At 39.2% G+C, this 13805-nt stretch overlaps 1 long non-coding RNA gene across 1 annotated transcript; it reads left to right on the forward strand.

Annotated features, from left to right (window-relative positions):
* Window positions 1-221: 221 nt before the first annotated feature.
* On the forward strand, window positions 222-1735 carry LOC131681722 (uncharacterized). Its single transcript, XR_009303975.1, has 4 exons — window positions 222-485; window positions 548-1017; window positions 1074-1178; window positions 1239-1735. It is a non-coding gene; the product is annotated as an uncharacterized LOC131681722 (long non-coding RNA).
* Window positions 1736-13805: the final 12070 nt, after the last annotated feature.

Here is a 13805-nt window from a genome sequence, read left to right on the forward strand (position 1 = left end):
CTAGAGACAACATGAGTAAAAAAACTGCTGTTTGTTACCAGAAGAAAAGGGAACTGCTTCAGAGCACTTCCAGTTTTTTTTCTAGAAAACAAACTTCAACTAGTTAATTTCAAACTTCGACACTATTTTCTTTCAAGCTGTTCGATTGCAAAAGCTTGTGGTAACCATTCTATTTGCAGGTAGAACCGCTTTAGAACAACAATACTTGATAGTAACTTATAGAGTTTTCGATTGAAGGAACTGGTGTAGTTTTCTGCACTGAAATTGCACTTTTCTTGCAGAAGTGTTGTCAAAACACCGACACCATGTTCCATTGATTGGAACTGCAATAAAAAAGTGCAATTCCAGTGCAATTTCGGGGCAGAGATTTGGCACCGAAAAATTTGTCGGTGGAGCCAGTGCACTCACCAACACAGACCAACACCAATCACGCAAACGTCAAAGCAACGTTCAAAATGGATGCCAAAACAAATCGGTTATCGCAGGTAAGCGAATATAACTTGGTTTTATTTTTCTGAAATAACAATATTATTTGTTGTAATTACAGAAAACGACAGGGATAGTACCCTTCTGCCGGAATCGCATTTGGTACTCAATGGTTTACCAGCTTTCGACTTCAATTCTGTCGACTAGAGGTATGCGTTTTATTGATTAGTAGCTCCCATTTTCCCGGGCGCGATCTCGATGGGTCCCGCCGAGGTGGCAGAAAACAGTAACGAACTGATCCATACGTAGGAGTAAAATGTTCCAAAGGTGGCCTGGAATTCTACTGGGCTGGAATTTCCCCAAAAAGCGGTTCCGAAGCGGCGATCATCTCCAGAGCCACCATCGTTTCCACGTAAAGAAGCAATTCAGTGTGAACCATAAAAGGGAACCGTCGAACAACAGACGAAACCGTTGCCCGTTATCACTATCAACGAAAAGGATTACCAGGTTCTGTAAAAGCTCGGTTCCGGTGGATCCAGTTCAGTGTTTTCGGCCAAACAAATGAGGAATGGCGTTGAATGTGCGTTGAAGGTAGGTGTTCGGGAAAGAATAATTTCAAGAAAATATCTCAAACCCATTGTTTTCAGTTGGTGGATTTCGAAGGCGATTCCAGCATAGTAGAAGGCTACTTAAACAAAACGAAACATGGCGAAATTGCAAGGGAATGAAAACGTAGTAGCGCTGTATGACTAGTGAGTATTTATAGAAAAAAAACAGTTCCATGTAATCTAATCGAAACGATGAACTTTTAGTTGTCATGTTGCGGAGTCTAGCCAACTTTACCTGGTAATGGAAAAGGGTGATAATGATCTGCACAAAATCCTGCAAAGCTACCGCAAGGATATCCCGCTGTACATGCTTATGCAAATTTGGTACCAGATAGTACAGTGTGTGCACTACATTCACGAGCAAGGTGTCATCCATCTGGATCTCAAACCGGCCAACTTTCTTATGGTAAACTGATTGACTTTGGCATCGCCAGCAATATCTCCTTCGACTCCACCAGTATTATGAAGTTTTGCCAAGCGGGCACATTCAACTACATCAGCCCGGAAACTTTGACACTTCCGCGGAGAACGGTTCAGCCAACTCCCAGCCCAAGATCCGCAAGTCAAAATGCTGCAGCGATGTCTCAAGTACGATCGAAAGACGAGAGCTCCGACGGCGGATTTGCTTGACTACCCGTTTGACATGGTGATTGGGAAATAAAGATGCTGTAGCAACTTTACATATGTGCATATTTCTCTGTCTTAAAGAACAGAACAAGGTTCATTTGGAACGAAATATATTATGTATTAACGAATTTGATTGGTTGTTTTCCACACCTCTTCCATCAGATCTATGAGTGTGACCTCTTCCAAGTTCTCCTTCAGCTTGCTTCCGGCATTCGCGCTACATGTTCGTATACTTGGTATAGTTCGTGGATGCAGAAAAAAATAACTAAATCGCTCGTAGGAGCATCCATATATCTTGATGTTCAAGATTAAAAGTCGGCTAACAAAAACTACTTTGTAAGAATCGGATGTATTTCGTTCCGGTTTTTTTACTGAAAGTTTTTTAGCCGATTTTTATGCTTGAAGTTTATATCCGGTTTTTATATTCTAATATATTTGAAACGGGTTTTACGAAGCATGTTCTGTCCTTGCGACTTTTATTTTCGGTCGCTCATATGGTGCTGATAAAATCGGGGGTAGCTTAAATCGGGGGCTGATAAAATCGCATGCTGATAAAATCGGGTCTTCACTGTATGAAGAATACATCCAATTTTGTATTAATTGAAAAGTGAACATGACAAATAAAGTAATTTGAAATTAGTCATCTGGCCCTCAATTTACTGGAAGTAGGTTACATTCTTTCCGATAAGGTTATTGAGGCAATCAATGCAGAACTTCTTATTGGACGGTTGTTACAATTTATGATGTCCAATTTCTCATCAAGAAAATGCTTCAAGAAATTTATTGGCAGCCTTAAAGAAGCATATAATGAAGATTCCAATCGACTCAAACCGACAATATTAGGAAATATGTACTAATAAATAAAGATATTTTTCTATTTACTAGTTTTGGATTTGGTCGGATAAGATTCCAAACGTATAGTTTATTTATGATTTCGTTAATTCGACACGTCTTGGGAAGTAAGCTTCAGAGAGCAGTTTTTTCATGTAAAGTGGATTAAAATGAACAACTATCATTCTATTCGGAGTTTTGTTCATCTTGGTGCGATGCGTTACTAAGCACTGTGCTATTCGTAGATTGCATGCATACTAACGATTATCATGTGCATGTAGGCAGTCTAAGTCATCTTGATTGTAACATAAATGATCGGGAATGAACAGTATCTCTTTTGAATTTCATGAACTAATAGCATGAGAATCGTCATTGCCAACCACAACCATCTTCACCGGTACATAGGATTGGATAATAAATGTTAATGTGATACCTACTTATGGGAAGGCAACCGACTCAGCAACGTCTCCATAAGTATTACGGACTTATGTTGCTGGACAGGTCTAGGATTTGGGTTGGTTAGTCTTCAAGTACGCGAATATGCAGAGCAAAACGATATTTAGTTACATTTTTCTTGTGTTTAACTCTGGATAGCCGGCCATTGAGTATGATTTACTTGTCTCTTGAAATACAGGAATTTAAACTCTAAACCGCTGGCCAAGGGAGTATTGGTAAAACTTTGAGCAGTAGGACTACTTTCAACACTCTCAAATTATGCCAAAACATAACATATATCGAGTCATACCATCTATGACAATTATATTTGCAGAATTCACCTAGCTCTAAGCTCTCAAGCAATTTAGTTAAAATATTAGACAGTCTAAAAGATGCCGCAATTAACATCGCATTATGTACATTTGCAAATCATTGTTTTGTTATATACACGCTACCAGAAAATAACCTACAGAATAAGTTCTTTTAACTTAAATTTAGGTACTTTTGAGCTGTGCGTCGCTTTCGCACTTATTAGTGTTGTCAAAAACAAAACGAGAGATTCGACTCAGCCGAGGTCTTCCGTGCAGTAAGGTACTTATAAGTTGTTTGGGGTATACTCAAAATTAGGTAAATTCAACTTAAATTTAAGTAAATTAAACTCAAAGTTGAGTTATTATTTTTGCCGTAGTTAAATGGAAACTACCTTCAACACGATTTACCTAATTTTACCTTCCTGCACGATACCACGAGATTGAGTCAAAAGTACTGAATTTTAGGTAGTTTTTCGGTGGCGTGTAGGTGTGGTTGCTGTTGTATTTTTCCTGGAGAAACGGTGTGGTTGATTCATCAGAGAAGGTCGAAAAGTCCTGCATTCCTAAGGAAAATAGCACTTCCTCTCGGATGTCGTTGTTAGCGAGGATCTCTCCGATGTAGTGCGGTAGATTATAGAGCTGCCGGAGGTCGCCGTACTCCGGACAGTTGATGATGATGATGATGATGATGATGATGGTCCCACCTCATACCCCCACAAAGGTGTGAGCTGAACGATTTATCTAAAAGATAATTAATATTTTGATCCATAACAAAACCAGTTAACAAAAAGAAACGGACTGGTTCAATTTGCAGACATAGCTTTCCTTCAAAAGAACGTAACCAGATACATTTCGAATATTCCGCCAACAACCAGGGTCCATCAAGAAAATTTCCATTCCGGGAAGATACTTGATAGAATCGGGAATTGAACCCAATAGCTTCCATTTCCGATAATTCTCTGTAATACTCCTCCCGCCTGACCAAGACATCGGTACTACCACCTGCTAAGGTGAGCAGTGACGAGCCTAGTGGCAGTGCAGAGTCCGGTCGAGTTATATCATCCACATCCGACCCCTTTATTGAAAGTTTCCTACCATTAACCCAAGGCAATCAAGGGATACTCCTATCCGAGAACATCCTTGATTGATCAGGAATTGAACCCGATATCTAGTAGTTATCAGAAGGAGTCATCAAGCCCCATACTCAACGAGCTAACTCCGTTATTACCACTATCGCAGCAATAACCGAACTTAACTCTATTGTCGATCAAAGTCAACACAACTCCATCATCAAATCAGACCCTGATCACAACAAAAGTCTAAAAGCTTCAATTCAACCCGATGAGCTCTTAGTACTGGTCACCATGTTCGATTTCAAGTTAGTCTCTATCTGTTTATCGCGCGCGTGGCTCAGACTTCTGTAGACATCTCATTATTTTTAAAAACTATAATAAACAATTAACAAAAATCCATCATCATCATAGCGAATATAATAACTTAGTGTGACTAAATGCAAATAATAGAAGAGAAAAAAATACAATCTTCGTGGTATTGCATAGTTATTCAAATAACTCCAAAATATAAAAATTCAAAAAATCTGTCTACAAAGCAGATTTTACGTGTGAAATACATAGTGTTTTGAACTCCGCTAATGTTGCTGCACGTTTAATATGCCTAGGCATCGAATTGAAAAAACTTATTCCTTTGTACAACAAGGAGTTCTGTGATCTACTAAATAAAAAGTTTGGTGTTCTTGGATCCGACGCGTTTCTAGTGTTGTACCTATGCACATCACTTCCTCTTTCAATTCGATCACACAAATATCGAGGCAGCATTCCATTAATAATTTTAAAAATGAACACCATTGTTAAGTAATAAATTCTTTGCTTCACAGAGAGCCATTGTAATGCGCTTAGCATGAAACTAGAGGAAGTGTATCTGTTACATTTTAAAATTAATCGCATGATTCTATTTTGCAATCGCTGTAACCTCAATGGATGGGCAGAAGTCAATATGTGGTGAAACAATAGATTTATATAATAAAATTTTACTACTAATTGTTAAATCATTTTTCAGACGACACAATATACCATACTTTTTAGCAATCTTTTTGATGACATTGTCGATGTGAGACTTAAAGGTTAACTTGTCATCAATGATTATTCCAAGATATTTTAATTCACTAACGCGATCAATAGTCTCACCATTTATTTCAACGTTAACGTCAGGCCTAGTATTAGCCGAAGAGATGATCATATATTTAGTTTTAGCAACATTTAACTTTAATTGTTTAAATTTTAACCAACGAGCAAGGGAATGCAAATCTTCGTTCAAATGCGCCACGGCTTCATCTATATCCTTAGCTGCAATGAACAGAACAGTGTCGTCAGCAAACAAATTTAAGTCACAAAATCGTAAAACTCGCCTCATGTCATTTATATACATAATAAATAAAATAGAACCTAAGACACTACCTTGCGGCACTCCAAGAGGATTGCCGAGAGGACTAGATACAAAATCGTTGAAACTAGTTTTCTGAGTTCTATCACATAAATAGTTTTCAAACCACTTATGCGCTATCCCTCCGATACCAAATCGCTCTAAAGTTTTCAAAAGTAATGGTCTCGAAATTGTCTCAAAAGCGCGTTTCAGATCCAAAAATACAGCAAAAATAGTCTCTTTAACCTCGATTTTCTCTTTCCATTTTGCTAACACTAGATTCAAAGCGGTTTCGCAAGAGTGTCCCTCTCGGTATCCCGATTGCTCCGGAATTAGCAAATTATTATTATTCAAATAACTCATCAGCTGGCCCTTAACAACAAGTTCTAAAATTTTCACTAATGTGTGCAACATGTTAATGGGGCGGTACTCTTCGGCTTTATCCGTCCCAGTAACTTTGGGAATAGGAATCACAAGTGATTCCTTCCAAACTGTCGGCACGTGCCCAGTTTGTAGCGATTCATTTACAAGGTCCAGCAGATCGTGTCCGATGACATGAAAGCAATCCTGTATCACTTTTGCATTGACATTATCGATACCAGCCGATTTTCCCAAAGAAAAACAAATATCTTTCAATTGTTCAAAAGTGATTGGGTGAAATCCATCAAATCTACAGTTAATATTAATCGGCTGTGTTATTTCCACAGGTTCACTGACCAGCTCAATACACTCAAGTTTTTTTTTACGCGTTTTTTTTTTGCGCGGTATTTTTTACGCGGTTTTTTTTTACGCGGATTTTGAAATTTACGCGGTTTTCATTTACGCGGATTTTGAAATTTACGCGGTTTTCATTTACGCGGATTTTGAAATTTACGCGGTTTTCATTTACGCGGATTTTGAAATTTACGCGGTTTTCATTTACGCGGCTCGTATCCCCCGCGTAAAAAAAAACCTGAGTGTACTTTGATTGATCAGTTGCACACTGTTAACGAAATAACTGTTCAATTTTTCAGCTATTATTTGCTCAGATTGTTCTTCTACCCCGTTAAAAGTTATGGACTGCGAGGAACTAGGTTTAGGTTTAATTAAATTCTTTAGGATTTTCCATAACTCTTTGCTGTTGTTTTGATGTTGATCGATCTTCCTTTGAATGTACTCACATTTGGTCTTTTTCAAAGCTCGTGAATAAATATTTCGCGCGTGTGTGTACCCATTCCAAAGACGTTCACTATTAGTTCTGCAAAATTTCTTGTACTTTTTATCCCTTTTACGTTTCAGGCGCAAAAGATCTAAAGAGTACCAGCTGTTCGAGTTATTTAAATTAATATACTTTTGAGAAACTAAACTATTTGTACACTCTTTTAACACATTAGTTAGAACAGCTGCCTTGTTATCCAAATTTCCATTCAATTCCGTAAAATCCAGGCTTCTCGAAACCAGTTGAGATATGGCTTGTTTCGAATATCTTTTCCAGCACTTAATTTTAACTTTATCCTCTTCACGGTTTGGTTCACTCTCCAGCAAAATTGAAATTGTCTCATGATCTGAAATTTTACAATCGGCCTCTATATACGAATGAACCCCATCAAAATTGGAATACACGTGATCTATCAATGTTTTACTGTGTCTGGAAATTCTTGTAAACCCACTAACCGTTTGCTTGAAATTGAAAAACTCAGCCAACTGCTTCAACTGATTCGAATTTTGATCGTTGAGCCAATCAATATTGAAATCGCCCGAAATTACATTAAGTTTGCTTAAATCAACGAAATTCTCCCACCAGTTTTCTAAAATTTCTAAAAATCGTCGATCGCTAGAACTAGGAGAATGGTATACTACTGCAAAGTTTCCCATCTGCATGCCTCTTTCAACTGATATACCCAAGAACCAATTATTATCAACTGCTTCGTTTAACCGAACATTGAATTTAATCGATTCTTTGGCGTAAATAGCAGCTCCACCGGTATGTCTGGAATGAGATAGGCAAAAAGCAACTTTATAACCCGGAATGCTATACTGATCAAATGCATCAGTATTAACAATATGTGTTTCTGATAGAAAAACCAACAATAGACGTTTGTTTTCTACAAGATGTCGCATTGCAACAAAGTTTGTAGACAACCCAGCTATATTTAAACATAATATTTCAGACAGCCTCCCGTTTGTTAGTTGCTATTCACTCAACAAAACGTTGCTTTCAATAAAATATGTTCCACCGTGGCTTGGGTTCCACATGAAACACATGTTGGTGGATGACACCCGATACGGTGTGGGCATGGGAAACTTTTGTATGCCCAACTCTGAGCCGCGACAGTACTGTTGCTCTCCAGTGTCCGGTAGTACTGTGCCAATGACACAAGAAAGTTTCAGCTATCCTTGATTTCAACTTGCCATAATTTTTTGAGGCTGGGACAAGTGTGAGGAGATGTCGGCGGCCGTGTCTCCCTTTGGCCGCCATGCGGTCAGCCCTTTCGTTGCCGTCGATGCTGCAGTTACCGGGGACCCAGCAGATGGTTCTGAGTGGGTCATACTCGGCCTCGACAGCCTGGATGAAGGGGTGGCGGGATTTTCGCGACTCAATGGCGGAGATGACTACCAGAGAATCCAACAGCAAGGCGACGGGAGTATCTTCCGGTTTCTGGACCATAGCAAGCGCGATAGCTGATACATCGGCCGAGCATGGCGCCGGTAGGCGAAGGAGAGATCTTCCTCTATTACGCTTACTCGTACTCCTACCTCATCTTGGAGCCGTCGGTGAAAACCAACACGTGATTGCTATACCATCAGTCGGTTGTATTTGGCTCGGACTTCACAACCAGCAGCGGTCCACCGTTCTGCAGACAGACTTGTATCCAGGTTGGGTCCGCGGACGTGCCAGTTCCGGCCACGAACTCGGTGTAAACGGACGTTCGGTGGCAGATCCATGTCTGTGCATTCCCGATGGATCTCGTTGGCTGTTTGTAGAAGGAAGCAGTCCTTACCGCTCCAACCAGAAGGAACGGCCTCCCTGTTGCAAAGTGGTTTGTGTTGCAGCGGTGTGTAATCACGCTTTTAGCGGGTGCCATGTTAAAGCTGACTGATAACGCCCATTGGCTCACCACGCTTACGGCGGCTTGAAGTTTACGATGGGTTCGCCGGGTTTCGTTGGTAGAGTTTTCACTGTACCCGTACATTTGTCATGCAACAATAACGCCCGGGCCAGACAGAATCAAATTCAACTTGCTGAAAATTTACCTGACTCAGCGGAGGTCATCGTTATTTTAAAACCAGGAAAGCCAGCCTCTGATCACAAATTGTATCGGCCGATTGAAATGCTGTTCTGTATCCGGCAGTTGTTCGAGGAAGAGATCGATTGACGATTGGGTCAAAGCTAATGGCTTGCTCTCAGATACACAACATAGCTTCTGCTACAAATAGCAAATGAATGAATGATTGCCTTCCTGAGCAAACAAAAATCCCATAATGCCCCCATGATCATGGTCCAAATTCACCCCCACTGCATGGTGTTTTGATAGTGTTTGTAATGGGTTCAACCCTTGAAAACACCATCACCATGGGCCGGAAGATCCCATTGAAAAACAATATTCTGGTATATTTATGGGTTTTTTAGACCATTTCATGGTGTTTTGATGGTTGTAAAATTTGGCGTGGACTATGTCCAATGTATTTTTATGGGGATGTATGGTATTTGAACCAATGCAAATTTGCTCGGGTTGCGCTACTTTCAACAGAAATTCAAATGACATATACTGTCAAAGAGCAAATTGGTTTCAGTCTTTTTAGATATTGAGGGGAATTTTTCCTCAGTTTCTATAGGCATCTTTTTAGAGAAGCTACGTTAATATGGATTGTTTCCAATTATAAACAAATTTTGATAAATGTCTTATAATTATATATATATATATATATATATATATATATATATATATATATATATATATATATATATATATATATATATATATATATATATATATATATATATATATATATATATATATATATATATATATATATATATATATATATATATATATATATACTTTTCTCATAACGATTTGAAAACGCATGCACAAGTACAGTGCTGCTCAGTGTCCTATTCCTGTGCACTAGCTCAAAATGTGTCAGAGCTAAATTCATTGAGCTAGTGCTTGGGCTGGTTTCCAATGAGCTAGAGTTATCAAGTAGCACGAGCACCGATGAGCGAGAGCTCTCGCTAGCACGGTGATAGCTAGTACGCTGCACGGAGCTGTAGCAAAGTAGAATAAAAACAACGCGTTAGTGTGAGTAATGATGCCTGCATCGTTGTTTCTTGCTTTGTCCAATACCTTCATTCCATAGCTTACACTACTGCACCGTTCGAGCTCATCGTGCTAACTCGTTGTGCTAGCTCTTCGAATCCTGCAGCTCGAGCACGAAGGCTACCTAGCACGAGCGGTGTAAGTGCTTATTGCTTTTGGTTAATACGGCTTTCCCTTATTACATTAACAGGTGAAATCTAGGATGAAATGCACTTTACGGTTGTGTGTCCAAAAAACACCTTTAAGAGGCCGACAAGGGCACCCGGGTATCCAAAAATTGCTTTTTAACCGATTTGGACACATTGGAATGTTTTGGATTAGGCAACTCGTCCACTTTTTGATTCTGTAAAATTGAACCGGATGAATGTATCTAGTCTCGATAATCCGGAGTAATGTTCCAGTTCTAGAATATGATTCGCGAATTTTAACTTGTAATCTGGCAATATGGGTATAAAAACTCTGCAAATTGTCTCAGAAGTCTGTTATTTATCGTTACGGGTCCATATGAAAATTTGACCTCGCAACGGCCACTCATGGCATCACGGGAACCTGCTCTGGAATGTCCGTTCCGCGGTCAAATCCCCAACCATGAGAGGCAGTTCCATGCTGATGCAATTCCAAGATTTTTGATATCCATATTACCAGTATTCCATTGAAATTCACAAATAGCATCCCAGCACTGGAACTTGCCTCCGGAAATCCGGATTCCCGGGAAACAAATGAATTCATCTGATTCGTGTTTACCAAGTCTTAAAGGAGATGAGTTTCTGAATCCAAAAGATCCAAAAATGTATAAATCAGTTAAAAAAATACAAGTAGTATATTATGAGTATTTCAATTTTGCGGGTACCCAAGTACTCTTGTCGGCCTGTTACGTGAAACCTGGGAGCCTTTCTCCAGACTCCCGCTTGCCGCATAGTCAACTTCATTTCCGCAAAAGCTATGCTTGGTGCAAACCTGTCACCAAATATACTTTTCCACCTTGAGTAACAATGGAATTTCATGGATTGAAATCTGAAAAGGTATCTAGGTACTCTGTCGGACACATAACGGTTAAAAAAAATAATCGGGCTTTATATTTTTCTGTTATTTGAAATTACTCTAAAACTTTTCATTAATTTTTGTTGATTAGTGCATTTTGAACTATTTCCAAATAAAATTGACTCATTACTCGTAAAAAAGCCGCGATTCAAGACAATGACCAATACTCCATATGGTACTGACAATTACTAATACCACAAACGTCAATCCGTAATAAATTGGGCGGTTTCGTTACAATTAATGTGAAGAATATCCGGATCATTCAACATAAGAAACATTCAAACGAGTTAATTCTACCATGTTATGAATTTTTGAATAACATTTTTGAGAACAATCGACAGCGGAATATAATTCAGATGTGTTGAAATTCTACACCCTTTGCATTAACCAATCCGGAAGGAATCAACTTTCCATGAATGTAACTTCTGCTCGAGGAATTCAGCCCCGAAAAGAACCAGTTTTTACTTCGATACATGCAGATTATCCTGTATGGTTTTTCCGCTCCATCGACCGAGACAGATTTCATTGTTGCAGAAAATATGTTATAATAAATCATTGTGACCACTTCATTTCCGCCCACATTCATCCACTTGTATCGATATTTTTCCAATGCCGAGCAATTTTATATTCATTAGCAAACAATTATTCACCACGACAGTAACTGGATTTCGAATGATGCAGTAAATATAAACTCGTCAGCTATCTTTTAACTCCGAAATCAGACTTTTATGACACCGTTTGCTTCTGAGGTGCTAAATTACAAAAGTAGACGATAAGCCGCACTCTTTCGAAGAATGTTCATTCTCGTTTCATAAACAATATATAAATTGATAATAACTTCTTTTTTTAACATAACATTTTATTTGGTAAACAAACAACAGCTGTTAAATGACAGCTCGGATAACTACACTCACACTTTCAAGCCTACACTCGATTCGCATTGGAGTGTTCCATTGGCACCGTGCCAGTGCAAAACACTGGCGCGGTGTCAGTGCCATCAATCGAAAACCCTATTACAAACTGTTCGTTTCCTACCCATTTTTTTTGTAAACAAACAAGCATCAGCTGTTAAATGACAGCTCAAGTAACTACACGCACACATTCAAGCCAGCACTCGATTTGCACTGGAGTGTTCCATTGACACTGGGCCAGTGCAAAACACCGGCACGGTGTCAGTGCCATCAATCGAAAAACCTACATTGAGATTTTCGATTGATTGACACCGGTGTAGTGGAGTGCACTGGTTTTGCACTTTCTAGCAGAAGTGTCAATGGAACATACCCAGTTTTCTGCACTTCTGCTAGAAAGTGCAAAAACGGTGCAGTTTCAGTGCACTCCACTACACCGGTGTCAATCAATCGAAAACCCCACATAAGAAAGGCAAAACGACTTTTTTCACAGAAAATATCTTACCCCCTAAATGACACCCTCAGCAATTTTGCGACACCCAATCCCTTAATTTTTTTTTTTGATGGTAAATCTGTATAATTACTTCTAGGAGAAACTGTTGCAAATTTCCAAAATCTTTATTTTATAAATAGGAAATAACCGCTATGGAACCTTGTCATCCATCCACAGCATCACAGATAACAGACGTCCATCTCGAGCATTTACGTTGTGTGAAAATTAATGTTCTATTAAAAGGCAAAGGGAAAATCCTCACCAAGTATTAACAACTGATCAGATAGAAGTTCCGAACTGACATGCTTATAACTCTAGTTGAGATATGCTGGTATGGCATAGTTTTAAAGGGTAATCGATCAAATGTTTACACTTATTTGTTCGAACATGAAAGCCTGTTCTCTGTGGAAGCCTGCTCTGTCCATAACAAGTTATTGGGGGATCAAATAACGCATCGTTCCATGCGGTGCGATACCACAGGAGACGACTTCGATAAAATGTCAAGGTTTCCGCAATGTGTGAGCAATAGCACATCTTCAAAGTTTGAAGCCCATGCAGAGGACAATCGCTTCTGCAGTTTATGCACCTAAATAATTGTGAATAGCGGAACCCGTGCCCGGTAATATGTGAACAACAACAATGTGCCGAAGTGTCGCTACCACCTTTTTCGTGTTTGCAGCAAGCAAACGAGAAGTTCCGTGTGATGCATTGAAAGCTTTTTTTTATATATTCAAACACATTCTCGGTCTGCATCAGTAAGCTGCTTAGAAGATGTTATTCATCCCGACAGATGTGATGTTCCAAAAGTAGTTTCAATTCGAATCTTACATGTGTGTATGATTGTAAATGCGAAGACTATTGTAAATTTAATTAAAACTTTAAATAACTAACAGAAAATCGGAAAAAATATTTACACGATTGTAACATTACCTATCAATCGGGAAATGCATCCCCCATACATCACGTTGCGAGATTTATTGCCAAACAGCAGCCGATCTTTATTGTTTGCAAAACGCGTGCGAGAATGTTCTACCTGGTCGTCGCTTGAAAATAAATGTCTCGAAAAATTTGTGACCGCAACGCAACAGTAGGATTTCTTGATCAAGGATCACCTGCAGATTTCCGAAAAGATCACTGATTTGACCTTTAGTTTCGCCTCAATATCAGGGTTAGTTTCCGAGACACACTATAGGTTTATTTAGCGTGTCATTCCACAACGTGACGCCACCCGCGATTCAAGTTTTGTCACCTGCATGCAGAGCGGAAACCCATCCCCAAGTGGAGTAACACCTTACTCTTTCTCATAACCCCCTCTCCCTCCTCTTCTATTTTAAAGATCACACACATTTTCCTGGGATACTGGGTAACAGGTCTGTTTTACGATC

Source organism: Topomyia yanbarensis, chromosome 2 (assembly GCF_030247195.1).
Source record: "Topomyia yanbarensis strain Yona2022 chromosome 2, ASM3024719v1, whole genome shotgun sequence".
NCBI lineage: Eukaryota > Metazoa > Arthropoda > Insecta > Diptera > Culicidae > Topomyia > Topomyia yanbarensis.